The following is a 13,341-nucleotide window of genomic DNA, read 5'->3' as shown; positions in this document are numbered from 1 at the left end:
TCAACTATGGCTGGGATCCAGCCTTTTTCCAGGGTCTGGCAGGATGTATATTTACATTATGTAAAACACCTGTCAGTAAAACCTTAATGTTAGAAAAAGTTTAGTTGTCAGTAAAATCTTTGCAGATTGTCAGTAAAAAAAAAAAAAACAAAGCCTTTGGTTGGCAACCCTGCTCATGCATAGGCCAGACACCTAAAGGTTCAGGTTTCAAACCCTCTTGTTGATACGGCTCAGGATATTACAAAGCCATGTAATATAATCTGTTTTACCAAGGCTTCATAGAAAGTGGGTGCATCTACACGAGATGCTTAATGCCCATTGCACTAATTCTACTACACCTTAGCGTGACTGGCAAAAACCATACTTACATGCTAATGTGCAGTAGATTAGTCCAATTGACATTAAGCATCACACAAAAAAGCATTAATTTGTGCTATTGCACAGTAGCACTGATTATGACACATTTAGTACCTGTTATTACAGGTACTAAACTTAACACACCCTAATTACAGCACATTGATGAATGCGTAGATGTGCCCAGCATGTCTTGTATCTGTGCAAGTCATTGTATGTTGAAATCTTACTCGTGCAGAACAGGAGCCTCAAAATCTTAGAGCAACACGCTTTACTCCAACACAAATTATTGGGCTCAGTACAGAGATAACCAAACTACATTTTCTGGTCTATTTTGCACTGGAGATCAGAACAGATTACCTAGAGATCCCTTTGGTTCTTAAAAAATCCATGAATTACAAACATCAGTTCTTCAGCTAGAATAATGGATTTGCTCTTTACATAGCAGTTGGCCTTAACCATTTGTGCCAACTGCAAATTAGACTGGCACCCAGAATGAGAACTGGAAAAAGGTGGGGTGGGGCGTGCTCCCATCCCTCAGCTCTGGCAAGTAATAGGTATGGCTTGGTTAGAGCTTTTCAGAAAACAATTTCATAGTTGTTTCATAGTTGGTCGGGTCGGAAGGGACCTGAGCAGATCATCAAATCCGACCCCTTCCATGGCAGGAATGAATGCTGGGATTCACCTTGCAAAACATTTTTTCAGGTTTCAAAACACTCTGTCTCATACAACAGACTGATCTCATGACCATTTTAAGCTTTCCATAAAAAACACATGAGAGGTCAAGAGTATCCATCCCAAAGTAGTTAATAGTCCAATGCTCAGTGTATTCAGATTTGGATGGGAGAGAGGTAGGTGCCAACCCTTTTTCTCCAAGTCTTCTTTTTTTTTTTTTTTCTTCCAAATTGCTTCATATGTTCCTACCAAAAAAGAAAAAAAAAAAAAGCTTTAGTTTCAACAAATTGAAATGTTGGACCAAAAAAATCAATCAGTAAAAACCCAATATTCCTGACCAGATCTAGGGTTAATAACCTATGACCTGCTCACTAACTCTTTTCATAATGTGGGTCCCTTTAAGGCATGCCAGATTAGAACCAAGTTAGATGCGACACTTCCATTTTCATCTGCTATGCCTCCTGCTTGCCAAAAGGAGAAAAAAAGCCAAATATCTGCAGATTGAGCCTCTTTGTGGACTTTGGCACAGCGCTGCTTTTTATTTATTTTTTTAAAGCATTATTTATTAAATAAGCATCTATACAAGTTTACTTGGTGCATTATGCAGCTTGGCTTCTCCTCGACAAATACAACAATGCCAGCATTCATGGGGGGAAAAGAAATATTGAAGGAACAAGGGGCTAGAGAGGAAGAAAAGGGTCCTGCTGGTAGGTAGGCAGCCCTGCTGGGAAATCTCAAATCAAATTCTTCTGAAAGGAAGTGTTATTAAAAGTAACTTTAATCCTTCCAGCCAGACGGCTCATAAAAGCATACAATTAAGTCAAACAAATGACAAGAGCACTCTCTCTCCTACCTGTTTCCCCCTTCAGAGAGTAATTACTGCAGGGTAGTCTTGTCTCATTTTGTGCAAATAGCAGTGGAGAGCCTGAATGAGGTGCCAATTCCACCCTCCCATCCCAACCCTTCCTGCTCGCTGCTCCTACCAACAACAGCCTGGCTGGTGTACACAGCCAAGAACAAAGGGGCGAATTTCAATATTTCCTCTTTGTGCAAGGTTAATTGAAAATCAAAAAGTCACTTTTCGAATGTCATATTAAAGCTGCCATGGCATCAATTTTCTTCAGGTTCCTGTCTCTGCAGGAGAGAGGGAGAGGCGGGGGCTTACAAAGGGGTGGGAGTTAACACACAAAAAAAGAAAGCAAGCCAATTGTTTGATGTCAGATAAGTTCAACTGCAAGGGAGAATTGTTGCCAATGCTTTCTTTCTCTCACCTTGGTTTTTTGGGTTTTTTTTTTTTTTAGCTTGTCTATTTTGCAAGCTGCTGGGGCAGGGACTGTCACTTATTAGCCGTTGTGCCTCACCCAGCTGGAACCATGATCTCTGGGAGGTTGCGTGTGCCAGTATAAGATAGACAATTAATAACCAGCCAAATGAATATACGCATCGATAATACTCCGCCTTGGGAAGAAAGCAGGTATATACACCGCTTACACACTCAAAATAAGGACTTACAATGCTGTCCTTCACGAAGGGACATATTCCATCCAAGTTCCATAGAAGCATTTGCACAATTCCCAAAGTTAAGGCAAAGATCCTCCCTGATCATCCATACTAAATTAAAATGACATCATCATTGGCAGTGGTTTGTTAGGAATATACTGTTATGGCATTATTGTCTTATCATCAGCATATCCCCCCCACCCCCAGCCTGTTGATTGTGTCCCGTTATCATGTTGCATCTCAGATTTAGAAGGGAAGGGATCTTCTTGTTCTTCTGATTCTGTGCAGCAACCTCCATACTGAGGTTATGATCCATAACTGAGGTTCCTAGGTGCTATTACAGAAGTAAGAGTGATGATAATAGATCTGGTCTTGCACTGTCCAACAGTAAACCCCAAAATGCTCCTCAAAGTTGCTTAGAATCATAGAGGGTTGAAGGAACACCAATGGTTTTCTCATCCAACCCCTTGCAAAAATGCAGGACACGGTGTTTCTAAACCATTCCATATAAATGCCTGTCTACCTTATTTTTGAAAGCCTCTAATGAAGGAGATTCCACAGTTTCCCTGGGCAGCTTATTCCAGCTTATTCCAGCTTATTCCATACTATTCTCATGGCTATGGATTTTTTTTTTTTTTTAATGAGATATAATTTAAATCTATTTTGTTACATTTTAACTTCACTGCTTTATGCCCTCCCTTCTGTGGTAAGGGAGAACAGTTGCTCTTCCTCTTCTTTAGTCAGCTTTTCAAATATTTGATAACTGCCATCACGTCATCACTCTTTTACCAACCTAAAAAAAGAAACGGGCTCTTTCAGCCTTTCCTTGCCCAGCTTGTATCCCAAATAACTTGTCATTTTTGTTGTTCATCTTTCCAGTGTCTCTGGTTACACCTCAGCTAGAATACAGTTTGCAGTTCTGGGGTCCTTATTTTTCAAAAATGGGTGCAGAGTCAAGTAGCATGGTACTTGACTTTTATGGCTTTCATGGTACTTCAGCTTTCATGGCTCACATGCTATCCTTCTCTTAATGCAGACCAAAACTGATATTTTTTTATGACTGCATAACACCGCTGACTCCTGTTGAATCTGTGATCCACCAAAACCCCCAGATCCTTCTCAGCAATGCTGCTGCCAAGGCAACCCCCTCTAATTTTGTATGTGTGCCACTGGTCTCTCTCTCCTAAGTCTAGCACCTTACATTTGTCTTTGTTGAATTTCATCCTGTTGTCCTGTGCCCAGTTCTCCAATTTATCAAGATCTTTTTGAGCACTAATTCTATCCTCCAAAGTTTGCAACCCCTCAGCCCTTTAGCAAACGATTCAGAGGATCGGCTCTGTTAATCTCCCAGATCTGGTTAAGAATATCCCCAAAGCACAGGATGTACTGGATACAGGAGTCTCTGTCTTAAAATAAAGCCCACTGCTATCAATAGGATTCTTTCCACTGACTTAACAGATTATAAACAGGAACATCTCTAGCTTTACTAGCTACTTTTTTCACCAGTTGGCTGCCTCTCCTCAAATATTTAGCATGGGAGCTGCAGAAGAGGTACATCAGGGAGAGATGGGGAGGGGGAAGCAATTTAAAGCCCAGGTATTATGGAACAAGTTGTAATATATACAGAGAGAGAAACTAAATGGTATAGCGAAGGTTTGAATAGGAACATCTATTTCCAGCAACTTCCAGTTTAGACAGAACAAACTTTGTCCAATATATGCATTTCATCTGTCTCTCCCCAATGATTTCTTCCTTTAAAAAAAAAAAATGTTAGACTTAAAATGTGTTTTTAATCCATCCAAGTTTCTAGTCTCAAGTGTCAAAAGCTTCTGCTTAATGCAATGTTAAAGCTCGGTCGTGCCAAAGCTTGAAGCTTTCAGTGCATTGCTGAAACCAGCTGTGACCCATCACTAACTCAGAAGCCTTGGCTCTCGACACTGCTGACTACAAGGAGAATATGCATCATGTTTTATCAGGATGGTAAAAGGTAGTGTTTTGCTTCATATTTCCATACCACTCCTCCCCCACCCCCTTTCTTTCCCTTTCTTTTTCTATCTTCTCCTTTTATCTCTTTTTGGAGGTAGGGGTGGAGTGGAGGGGAGGGGTGTTCTTAGTGTGGGATTTGCTTATCATTTAGCTTACCCAATTTTAAAAGCAGATTCCTGGTGACTCTCTAAGCATGCCGTTTTCTTAGGCCAGGTACAGACATTAATCATAAACCAATCTAAGTGACTTGAAATGGATCTAAGCCCATAACGTACAGAAGTTCAGCACACATAAACCAGTCTAAAAATGGTGGAACATGGTCTAAGATATACCTGGTTTGATGTGCACTCAAATCTAATTGATTTTGGTTAGATTGGTGAATTAAACTTCTATACCAGACCCCCATCAAGTCAAGTTAAATTGTGATCCTCAAGCATCCAAGGCTCCTTTGCAGCCCCACCTCCCCCACAAGTCTCCCTTGGCAGGGAAGTACATGAGCACCCAGCAGGCTCTGCCCCTCAAGCTCTCTCAAATCTGAGCCAGCACAGACCCTTTCCCTCCTGCCTCTGGCCATCTTTTAGCTGCAGGCAGGCAGCAGGATGAGTGGAAGGGAGGCATCTTTATCCCCTGCATGAACCCCACGACCTCGGCACCCATGTCCCTGGTCTGTGTCCCCACACTCTCTCATAAAGCACCCCATGATGTACACACACACACACCTGACACTGAATCCGGGCGAACCCTGCACTTGGACACAGCCCCACAGAGCGCAAGCCTGGCTCCCACATACCCAGCCAAGGACCCTCATGCTCCAATGTTGGGCACAGCCCCACAGACCCAGCACACTGCAGCCAGGGAACCCCAGACCCCTGTACTTTGGCACACAGCCTGACCCTGGGCCCTGCACACCACATTTTAGAGGCTAGAGACAAGTGCTCTGCCACCCAGACCCCAGCATGGACTCCCTTCCCCATACCCCAAGCAGGATTCAGTATGGGTTGCTCTCCTCTGGTGGGTCAGAGTCGCAGGGGCAGAACATCAGGATTGGGCCTGTACAGAAAAAAACCTCTGACCTCCACAGCTCAACCACTGCTGGCAGGTACCTGGGCCACAGAGCACCTAGGGTGCTGCAAGGCTTTTTTGGTCTTCAACCACAAGGTCCCAAAGTACTCAAGTGGAGGGGTGGGGAGAAGAGGGGCATGCTTACCTGTGCCAGGCAGCCAATCAGATGTGACCTGGGTGCTCAGCTGTGCTATGGAAGCCCCCAGTCTGCAGGCCTTGTCTAGTGCAGGTAATTTGCATGCCATGCCCCACCCCCAACCAAAGGGGAAAGGTGTACTGTTTGCTGCCAATCTAACCTAGGCCATTTACAGACGATGATGCAACTTAGATCAATTCTGTCTTGGGCATTTTGAACATCTATACTTAGCATTACTCTTGCTTACTTGGGAGTGGCATTCTTTTTCCTGCTTTCAGTCAGTGGTGGGTGGGTTTCTTTTCTCTCCCTTGTGTGTAATGGCAGAGATCATGAGGCCAGGCACTTTGGTCAGCTACTTGGCTGATACTGCAGCTCACCCTTTAAACCTTTTTTTTTGCCTTTTCTTGCTGTTGTCATTTAGGTTTTTTTGTTTGATTTGGTTTTGGGTTGTTTTTTTTTTTATTTTTTATTTTTTTTTTGCATTTGTGGGCGCTGCTTGACTTTGTACGAATGCTTAAGGGAGACCATGCTTCTTAGACTCATGGCTCATGGTCTCAACTTAATTCCTTTCCTTCCCTCAAGTGAAAAATAATATCATTTATACCATCTTAATTTGGGAGCTCAGTGATGAAATAATCTCCCAGGTGCTACTACTGGGGTTCTGTTATGCTCCATACTATATTACGGAAGATAAACAGGACTAAGTATTCAGTGCAAATCCACTTCAGCTAGGAAGAGCATTAGGATGGCAACGGTTGCAGGATAGAACTCAGGAGTATCACTTCCAGGTAGCTGGAGTTTAAATAACCTAGTGATGAGCTGTGAAATGAAGATTTCTTCATAAATTAGGGTTTACTTTAGCTGTTGACAATGGCAAAGTCAACAATTAGAAACAGAATTCAGCAAATCTCCTGCAATATGATTCTGACACATTCATTTCCAGTAGGAAAGACCCGTATCATGTTCATCTCTCTTTTCATCTCCCCGGAAAACAAAAGGTCAGGGTAGGACAATCCTTTCTGTAAAGTGCATGCCAACAAGTACCTAGGTGGTAAGGGAAATGGTATCCAAGTGTATAGTTGAGGCAGGATAATATACCCAGATAAATCCTTGGTGCAGAGATTTTGATGTTTTTCTCCTGAGATTTAATTTGGGCTCTTTTATTTTCCCCTCTTGTACCATCTGCAGTACTAAAGACTCTAGGGATAGTACTTAAATTACTTTACCTGAATATAAGGCAGTCAAAGTAGGATGCAGGTTACAATTATTTGAATTATATTTACACTGTTGACTTTGTTTTATCAACAGAGAGTTCATTTATAATGGCAGTTAGACATGGAAAGGCAGTGACATAAATCCAGTGTTAACATGTTATTATTTTCTGTTGCATATTTTCTATATATGAAACTGGATGCACACCTTGCTGGTGTTATTTGACCCCAGCAGTTTTTCCTGCCTACAGCAGAGGGGCTGGACCCAATGATCTCACAAGGTCCCTTCCAGCCCGAAACTTCTGTGAATCTATATTTTCCTCTGAGACCGATCCTAGACTATATTGGTGAGATGGGGAAATGAAGCCACTTTTTACTTCGTAGCAAGAGAATGGGCTTACAGCCCCTTGCTTGAAACCATGGAATGCAGGAGGACCATCTACCTTACTAGTAGCCAATGTCTCTAAAGGGATTCCCTGATGTCATGAAGTAAGGCCTCCCCCTGGTGATTAACATTTCTTCTTCCATTTATATATGCTATTGGGGGTTAGCACCACTTTTTCTCAAAGATGAAGCGTGGGCTGCACAGTGCCCTTTGCAGCTCTCCAGGCTTACCCTTCTTCCCATTTTAACCAGTGTTGTCAACTTTATGTAACTTTATCAAGAGTCAGTAAATAAAATGAGGGTATAAATACTTATCCATAAAAAGTCTTTTAAAAATGATCCAAATATAGAACAGAAAGCAGTCAGAGATGATTGAAGAACCCTAGTCAGAAAGAAGCTGGATGCAGTATTAAAGGAAAGACAGAGAACCAGAGTGCAACCTGGTATCCAAGCAGGAGCACAACACCCTACATGGAGTCTTCTCTCCTGGCTTTGTAGACCTCCCTCACCCCTAGCCATGTGCTGCTGCTGCTGAGTTCCATCAGCTGCCTATAACACTTCTGGGTCCCAGGTAAACATACAGTAGCCCTTGTTTAAGGATCCGTGTTGGGCCAGGGGGAGTAGGGTCAGTGAGTATAAGACTGGGGGGGGGGGCACACCAGGGGAAGAAGTGTAGTACAGGTATGGTTGGGGGGCATCTGGGTATGGGATTAAGTGGGGACCCCTGGAGAGGGGAGGGGGCACAGCGTAAAACCAGTGCTACAGTCAAACGGAGTTACCAACCTAATGTATTTATATTTTTACTGCAAGATTTTTACTGAAAAACCTATTTCACTTTTTTGCTATGGCTGGTGATAAACCCCTACATTTTAACCTGTCCCTTCTAACTGAGGCTTAGCAGAAGACCTACATTTACATTAAGAAAAATCTATATCTAATGTCATTAAAAAAAAGTTTGGTTGTCAATTCAAAGTTTGAAGATAGTAAAATAAATAAATACATAAATAAATATGAATCTTGGGGTGGCAAACCTTATGGTAACTGATTTACAATGGCCACTATTTCAATGGTCCCAGATGACTGGGAAAGGGCAAACATAGTGGCCATATTTAAGCAAGGGAACTACAGACTGGTCAACCTCACCTTAGTCTGCTTCATAGAAAAATCATGAAGCAGATCCTCAAGGAATCCATTTCTAAACAGTTGGAGAAGAAAAAGTGATTAAGAACAGTCAGCATGGATTTACCAGGGGCAAGTCATGCCTGACCAACCTGACTACCTTCTATGATGAGATGAGTGGCTCTGTGGATGCGAGGAGACCAGTGGATATGGTGGAGCTTGATTTTAGTAAGGCTTTTGGTACAGTCTCCCACAACATTCTCGCAGGCAAGCTAAGGAAGAACAGATTGGATGAATGGACTGTAACATGGATAGACCCCTGGAGCATTGGACTGAGAGGGTAGTGGTCCATGGCTCAATGTCTAGTTGGCAGCCAGTACCAAGTGGAGTGTCCCAGGGGTCAGTCCTGGGGCCAGTTTGTTCAATGTCTTCATCATCCACCTGGAAGATGGCATAGAGTGCACCCTCAGCAAGTTTGCAGATGACACCAAACTGGGGGGTATAGTAGATACACTGCAGGGTAGAGCTAGGATTCAGAGTGACCTAGACAAATTGGAGGACTGGGCCAATAGAAATCTCATGAAGTTCAGCAAGGACAATTGCAAAGTCCTGCACTTAGGACAGAACAATCCCATGCACCAGTACAGACTGGGGGTGACTGGCTGGGCAGCAGCTCTGCAGAAAAGGACCTAGGGATGACAGTGTACAATAAGCTTAATATGACCCAACAGTGTACCCTTGTTGCCAAGAAGGCTAACAGGAGTGTTGCCTGCAGGGCAAGGGAAGTTATTATTCCCCTCTATTCAGCACTGGGGAGGCCACATCTGGATTCCTGTGGCCAGTTTTGGGCTCTCCACCACAAAAAGGAGGTGAACAAATTGGAGAGAGTCCAGTGGAGTGCAATGAAAATGGTAAGGGGGCTGGGAGACATGATTTGTGAGGAGAGGCTGAGGGAACTGGGATTATTTCATTTGCAGAAGAGAAGACTGAGGGGGGATTTAATAGCATTCTTCAACTACTTGAAAGGGAATTTGAAAGAGGATGGAGCTGGACTGTTCTCAATGGTGGCAGATGACAGAACAAGGAGCAATGATCTTAAGTTGCAGGAAGGGAAGTTTAGGTTAGATATTAGGAAGACATTTATCACTAGGAGGGTAGTAAAACACTGAAACAAGTTACCTGGAGAGGTTGTGGATTCTCTATCCTTAGAGGTTTTTATGACCTGGCCAGACAAAGCCTTGGCTGGGATGATCTAGTTGAGGATGGTCCTGGTTTGAGCAGGGGGTTGGATTACATGTGACCTCCTGAGGTCCCTTTAAGCCCCCATTGTCTATGATGCTATTATTCTAATCCCCTCCTCTGCCTGGCTTCTAAGAGGAAGACTCAGAAACATGGTGTTATGACTGAGATACTATACTTGGAGTCACCAGATTTGGCTTTATTTTGTATAGACTTTATATGTGATTTTCATTATGTAATGTAGCACCAAAACTCCTAGCGGCTTCTAGCCATTGTCCACATTTCCAAAGGGCTTCAGAGATCTTGATGTTGAATTGGGTGCTGCATGCTTCAAAAAAAGCTGTACTTTAATTTCTCTGTGCCTGATATTACATATATAAAACCAGAGTGACATTTCTCTACTCACAAGGTGTTTTGATCATAAGATTAGCAAATGCCTATGCTTACATAGTCTGTCATTGTAAAAGTAGTCTTACATAGTACTATCCTTGTACTATACTGCTTACATAGTCTGTCATTGTAAAAATAGAAACCATATAAATAGATTAATTTGTCCCTTAGTAGGGGGTAGCTGTTCAAAGACATTACTTAAAATTCCTTTCCTCTCTTATGTGGACTTCAGTACCATCATATTTCAATGCCTCATGCTCTTTAATGCAGTTATCCTCACAAAGCCCTGGTGCAGTGGAGAATGAAGGCATAGAGTAATGTCACGAGTTATCCAAAGTCCCACAAGAAGCTTCTGTCAAAGCAGAAAATTGAGCCTGGCTCTCTTAAACCACAGAGCAATGCTCAGTATGGGATATACTGGGGGTGGTGTGGAAAGCTGAAAGACAGAATAACCTATTCTTTTACAAAGAAGAAGGCCTATTCATAGGGTGACTATATGTCCTGGTTTGGTTGGCTCAGTCCCCGATTTCGTAGGCTGTCCTGGTGTCCTGGCATCATGGCTGGTTGGTGAAAATCAAAACAAAAGTCTCAGATTGGTGCCACCCTGCCAGCACATGCCCATCCTGGCTCCTACTGAGCAGTGGCTGGAGGTGAGGGGAGAGCTGGGCCGGGTACTGTTCCTCTTGCCTGCGTCAGGGATTGGCTATGGTGGGATGGGGGAAATGTGTTGCTGTGAATGTGGGCTGCTCAAACGTGTGTGTGCATGTGCGTGTGCAGCAACCCCCTGAGCACAGCACCCTGGGAGGTCACCCATGTTGCCCATTCCTAAGGCCAGCCTTAACTAACTCTGTTGCGCAAGTTTACCCGCTTGCAGCCCAAAGGATTCAGGACCAGGGAGTGTCCACTGCAGCGTGGAGACCAGATGAATCTAGGGCCTCCCCAGGTGGCGTGAGAGGGGGCAGCTTGGACCCCTGCCCTGAGGGAAGTAGGGGTCCCTCCCCCCCACTTCTGCCCACCCAGATGCTGGTGGAAACCCATGTTTTGAAGGGTGGCTCTGGGCTCTGCACTGGGACTGTGGCCGCAACCAGGTCCATCTAACCTCGGTGCAAGTGACTGGGGGAAGGGAGGGGGCCAGGCAGTGTCCCAATTTTCCTTAAAAATAATATGGTCACCCTACCTATGTAGCACATGAAAGCAGGCATCTTGACTGAGGATCACCAAAATGGAAACTATAACTTGCAATACTGGAAGCTAAATAGCCTTTGTTAGATGACATAAATAAAGGCCTTATTCTCCATTACCTTAAGTCCTCTTTTCTGCAGGGTATTAAATGAGTGTAAATTACTTTCGTGTTAAGGCCGATTTACATTACCAGCACATTGAAAAGCGGTGTTATCATAGACAAGAATAAGATATATGCCTAATATTTTTTCCTATGTCCACAACTATTTGCTGGTGTTAGTATTAACATGACAAACTCTAATCCGTTTCCTGCAGATAAACTCTAAGAGAACTTATATCAGTGTGAAGATATGTCTATCTTTCCCCGTAGCACAAAATAGGATGCCATTCCTTCCATTACAGTAAATGAGCTAGGTTAAGCATTAGTGGGGGGAAAAGATAAATGTTAATGGACAGGTGGTATAAATAAGAAGTTAGGACTTCAACTTTTTAAACTGTAATAGATTTTATGTAGCGCTTACAGCACTAGAGGCTGGAGTTTAAAACACTGCATTTTATTATCTACTACCATGGACTTCCTTTAAAAAAAAGTAATTAAAGTGATGACTCTAGCTTGTAATATTTTCTACAAAGTAATAAGTACATTCAGATATTGCAGTATGTGAAAGGTTTTCTTGTGTCTTATTCTTTCGAAACCAGTAAGAACTGTTACAATGATTCTTGAAGCACTTGCTCACTTCTTTTTTTTTTATTCTCTGTTCTATGAGAAAAGTTACTAAAATCCTAAGACATGGCCTGAGGAAAGCTGTCACTATTTCCAAACTCTCCAGGATTTGGGTCACTTTGGAAAGAGGGCTGAGAAATCATGTGATTAGAACAAGGTGCATTTACATATGCCAAAGGGAATTTTGATCATTCAAATAGTTAACTGACCCCAACATTTTCTTTTTCCACTGAAGTTCCCCACAGGAGTCTCAAACTTTCCAAACAGTTATAGCCTAAGGACATAAAGAACCAGATAAGTAGACAGATGTTGTGGGAACAGGAAAGTGCGTCAGGCAATCAATTTACAAATCACCCTTATTTGCTGTGAATAACATAACAGAAATGGATCTTTAAGACCTCTGGTCAGATAGTTACTGGGCACGTCCACTCAAGATGCTTTACTGCACAGTAGACTAATCTACTGTGCAGTAAAGCATCACCATCTACACATGCACACTGCATTTACTGTGCAGTGAAGTAGTCTACTGCATGGTTGGCTACTACCTGTAACTACTGTGCAGTAGTGCACATGTAGAGAGATTACCAGGAGCAAATTGCTTTTGGTCAGCCCAGGCAGCAGAGGGAAGAAAACAGAGCAGGGCAGGAGTAGCCTTGCACTGAACTGCTCCCATTGGGAGGAAATTTATTCCCGAGAGATGCACTTGTAGATGCACTTGTAGGGAATGCTTAGTGTGCAGCAAGCTTAGAGAGAATTAATAGCACGTGTAGACATGCCCCTCTAGGTATTAATCAACATACCTCTATCTAGTCAAGAGGTACTCTGTGTATTCAAGAGGTGATATGCTATCTTCCCAGCAACTATGCCATAATGTTTATATATAAAGGAAAATAGCATGCATCATCAGTAGGATCACCTGTTTGTCCATCGTTGAAAGTCTCTGAATTGAAGGGTTTCCAGAAAACAGGCAACAAATAAAAGGGATACTTCTGAAGAAGACTGCATTTACCTTATTTTCCATCAAACAGACTCTGAAAGCTAATCAGGACTCTGTGTTTTACCTCTAAAGGTTCTTTGCTTTTTATCAAAAGAAACTCTTGAATTTGACTGTTGGGGATTTACCTTCAATTAAGGTTTCCTTTAAACTCCCTATATTTAGCCACAGTAATGAGGGGTTGGAGGTAGGAGCAGAAAGATAAGAGACAAAAGAGAAATTCAAGGCTTGGAGATGGGTATTTCAAAGCCAGCATGGTTCTGTTCTGAAGTGACTTTATTATGGTGTGTTAGATCATTCTTCATTGCTTTAATTTATGCCCTCTCCCTTGTTTCTGTCAGACTGTGCAAAGTAATGAAGAGCTGTATATTTTAAGAAGCATAGA

The 13,341-nt window shown here is 42.7% G+C and overlaps 1 long non-coding RNA gene across 1 annotated transcript; it reads right to left on the bottom strand.

The window, feature by feature from the left end:
* Positions 1–610: 610 nt before the first annotated feature.
* On the bottom strand, positions 611–2,154 carry LOC109285246 (uncharacterized). Its single transcript, XR_002092927.2, has 2 exons — positions 1,883–2,154; positions 611–1,274 (listed from the first exon to the last, which is right to left on the bottom strand). It is a non-coding gene; the product is annotated as an uncharacterized LOC109285246 (long non-coding RNA).
* Between the last annotated feature and the right edge of the window lie 11,187 nt (positions 2,155–13,341).

The sequence above is a fragment of the Alligator mississippiensis genome, chromosome 3 (assembly GCF_030867095.1).
Source record: "Alligator mississippiensis isolate rAllMis1 chromosome 3, rAllMis1, whole genome shotgun sequence".
Classification (NCBI taxonomy): Eukaryota; Metazoa; Chordata; order Crocodylia; family Alligatoridae; genus Alligator; species Alligator mississippiensis.
Note: the sequence above shows the minus strand (reverse complement) of the source record. Positions and strands in the feature narration are given on the sequence as shown.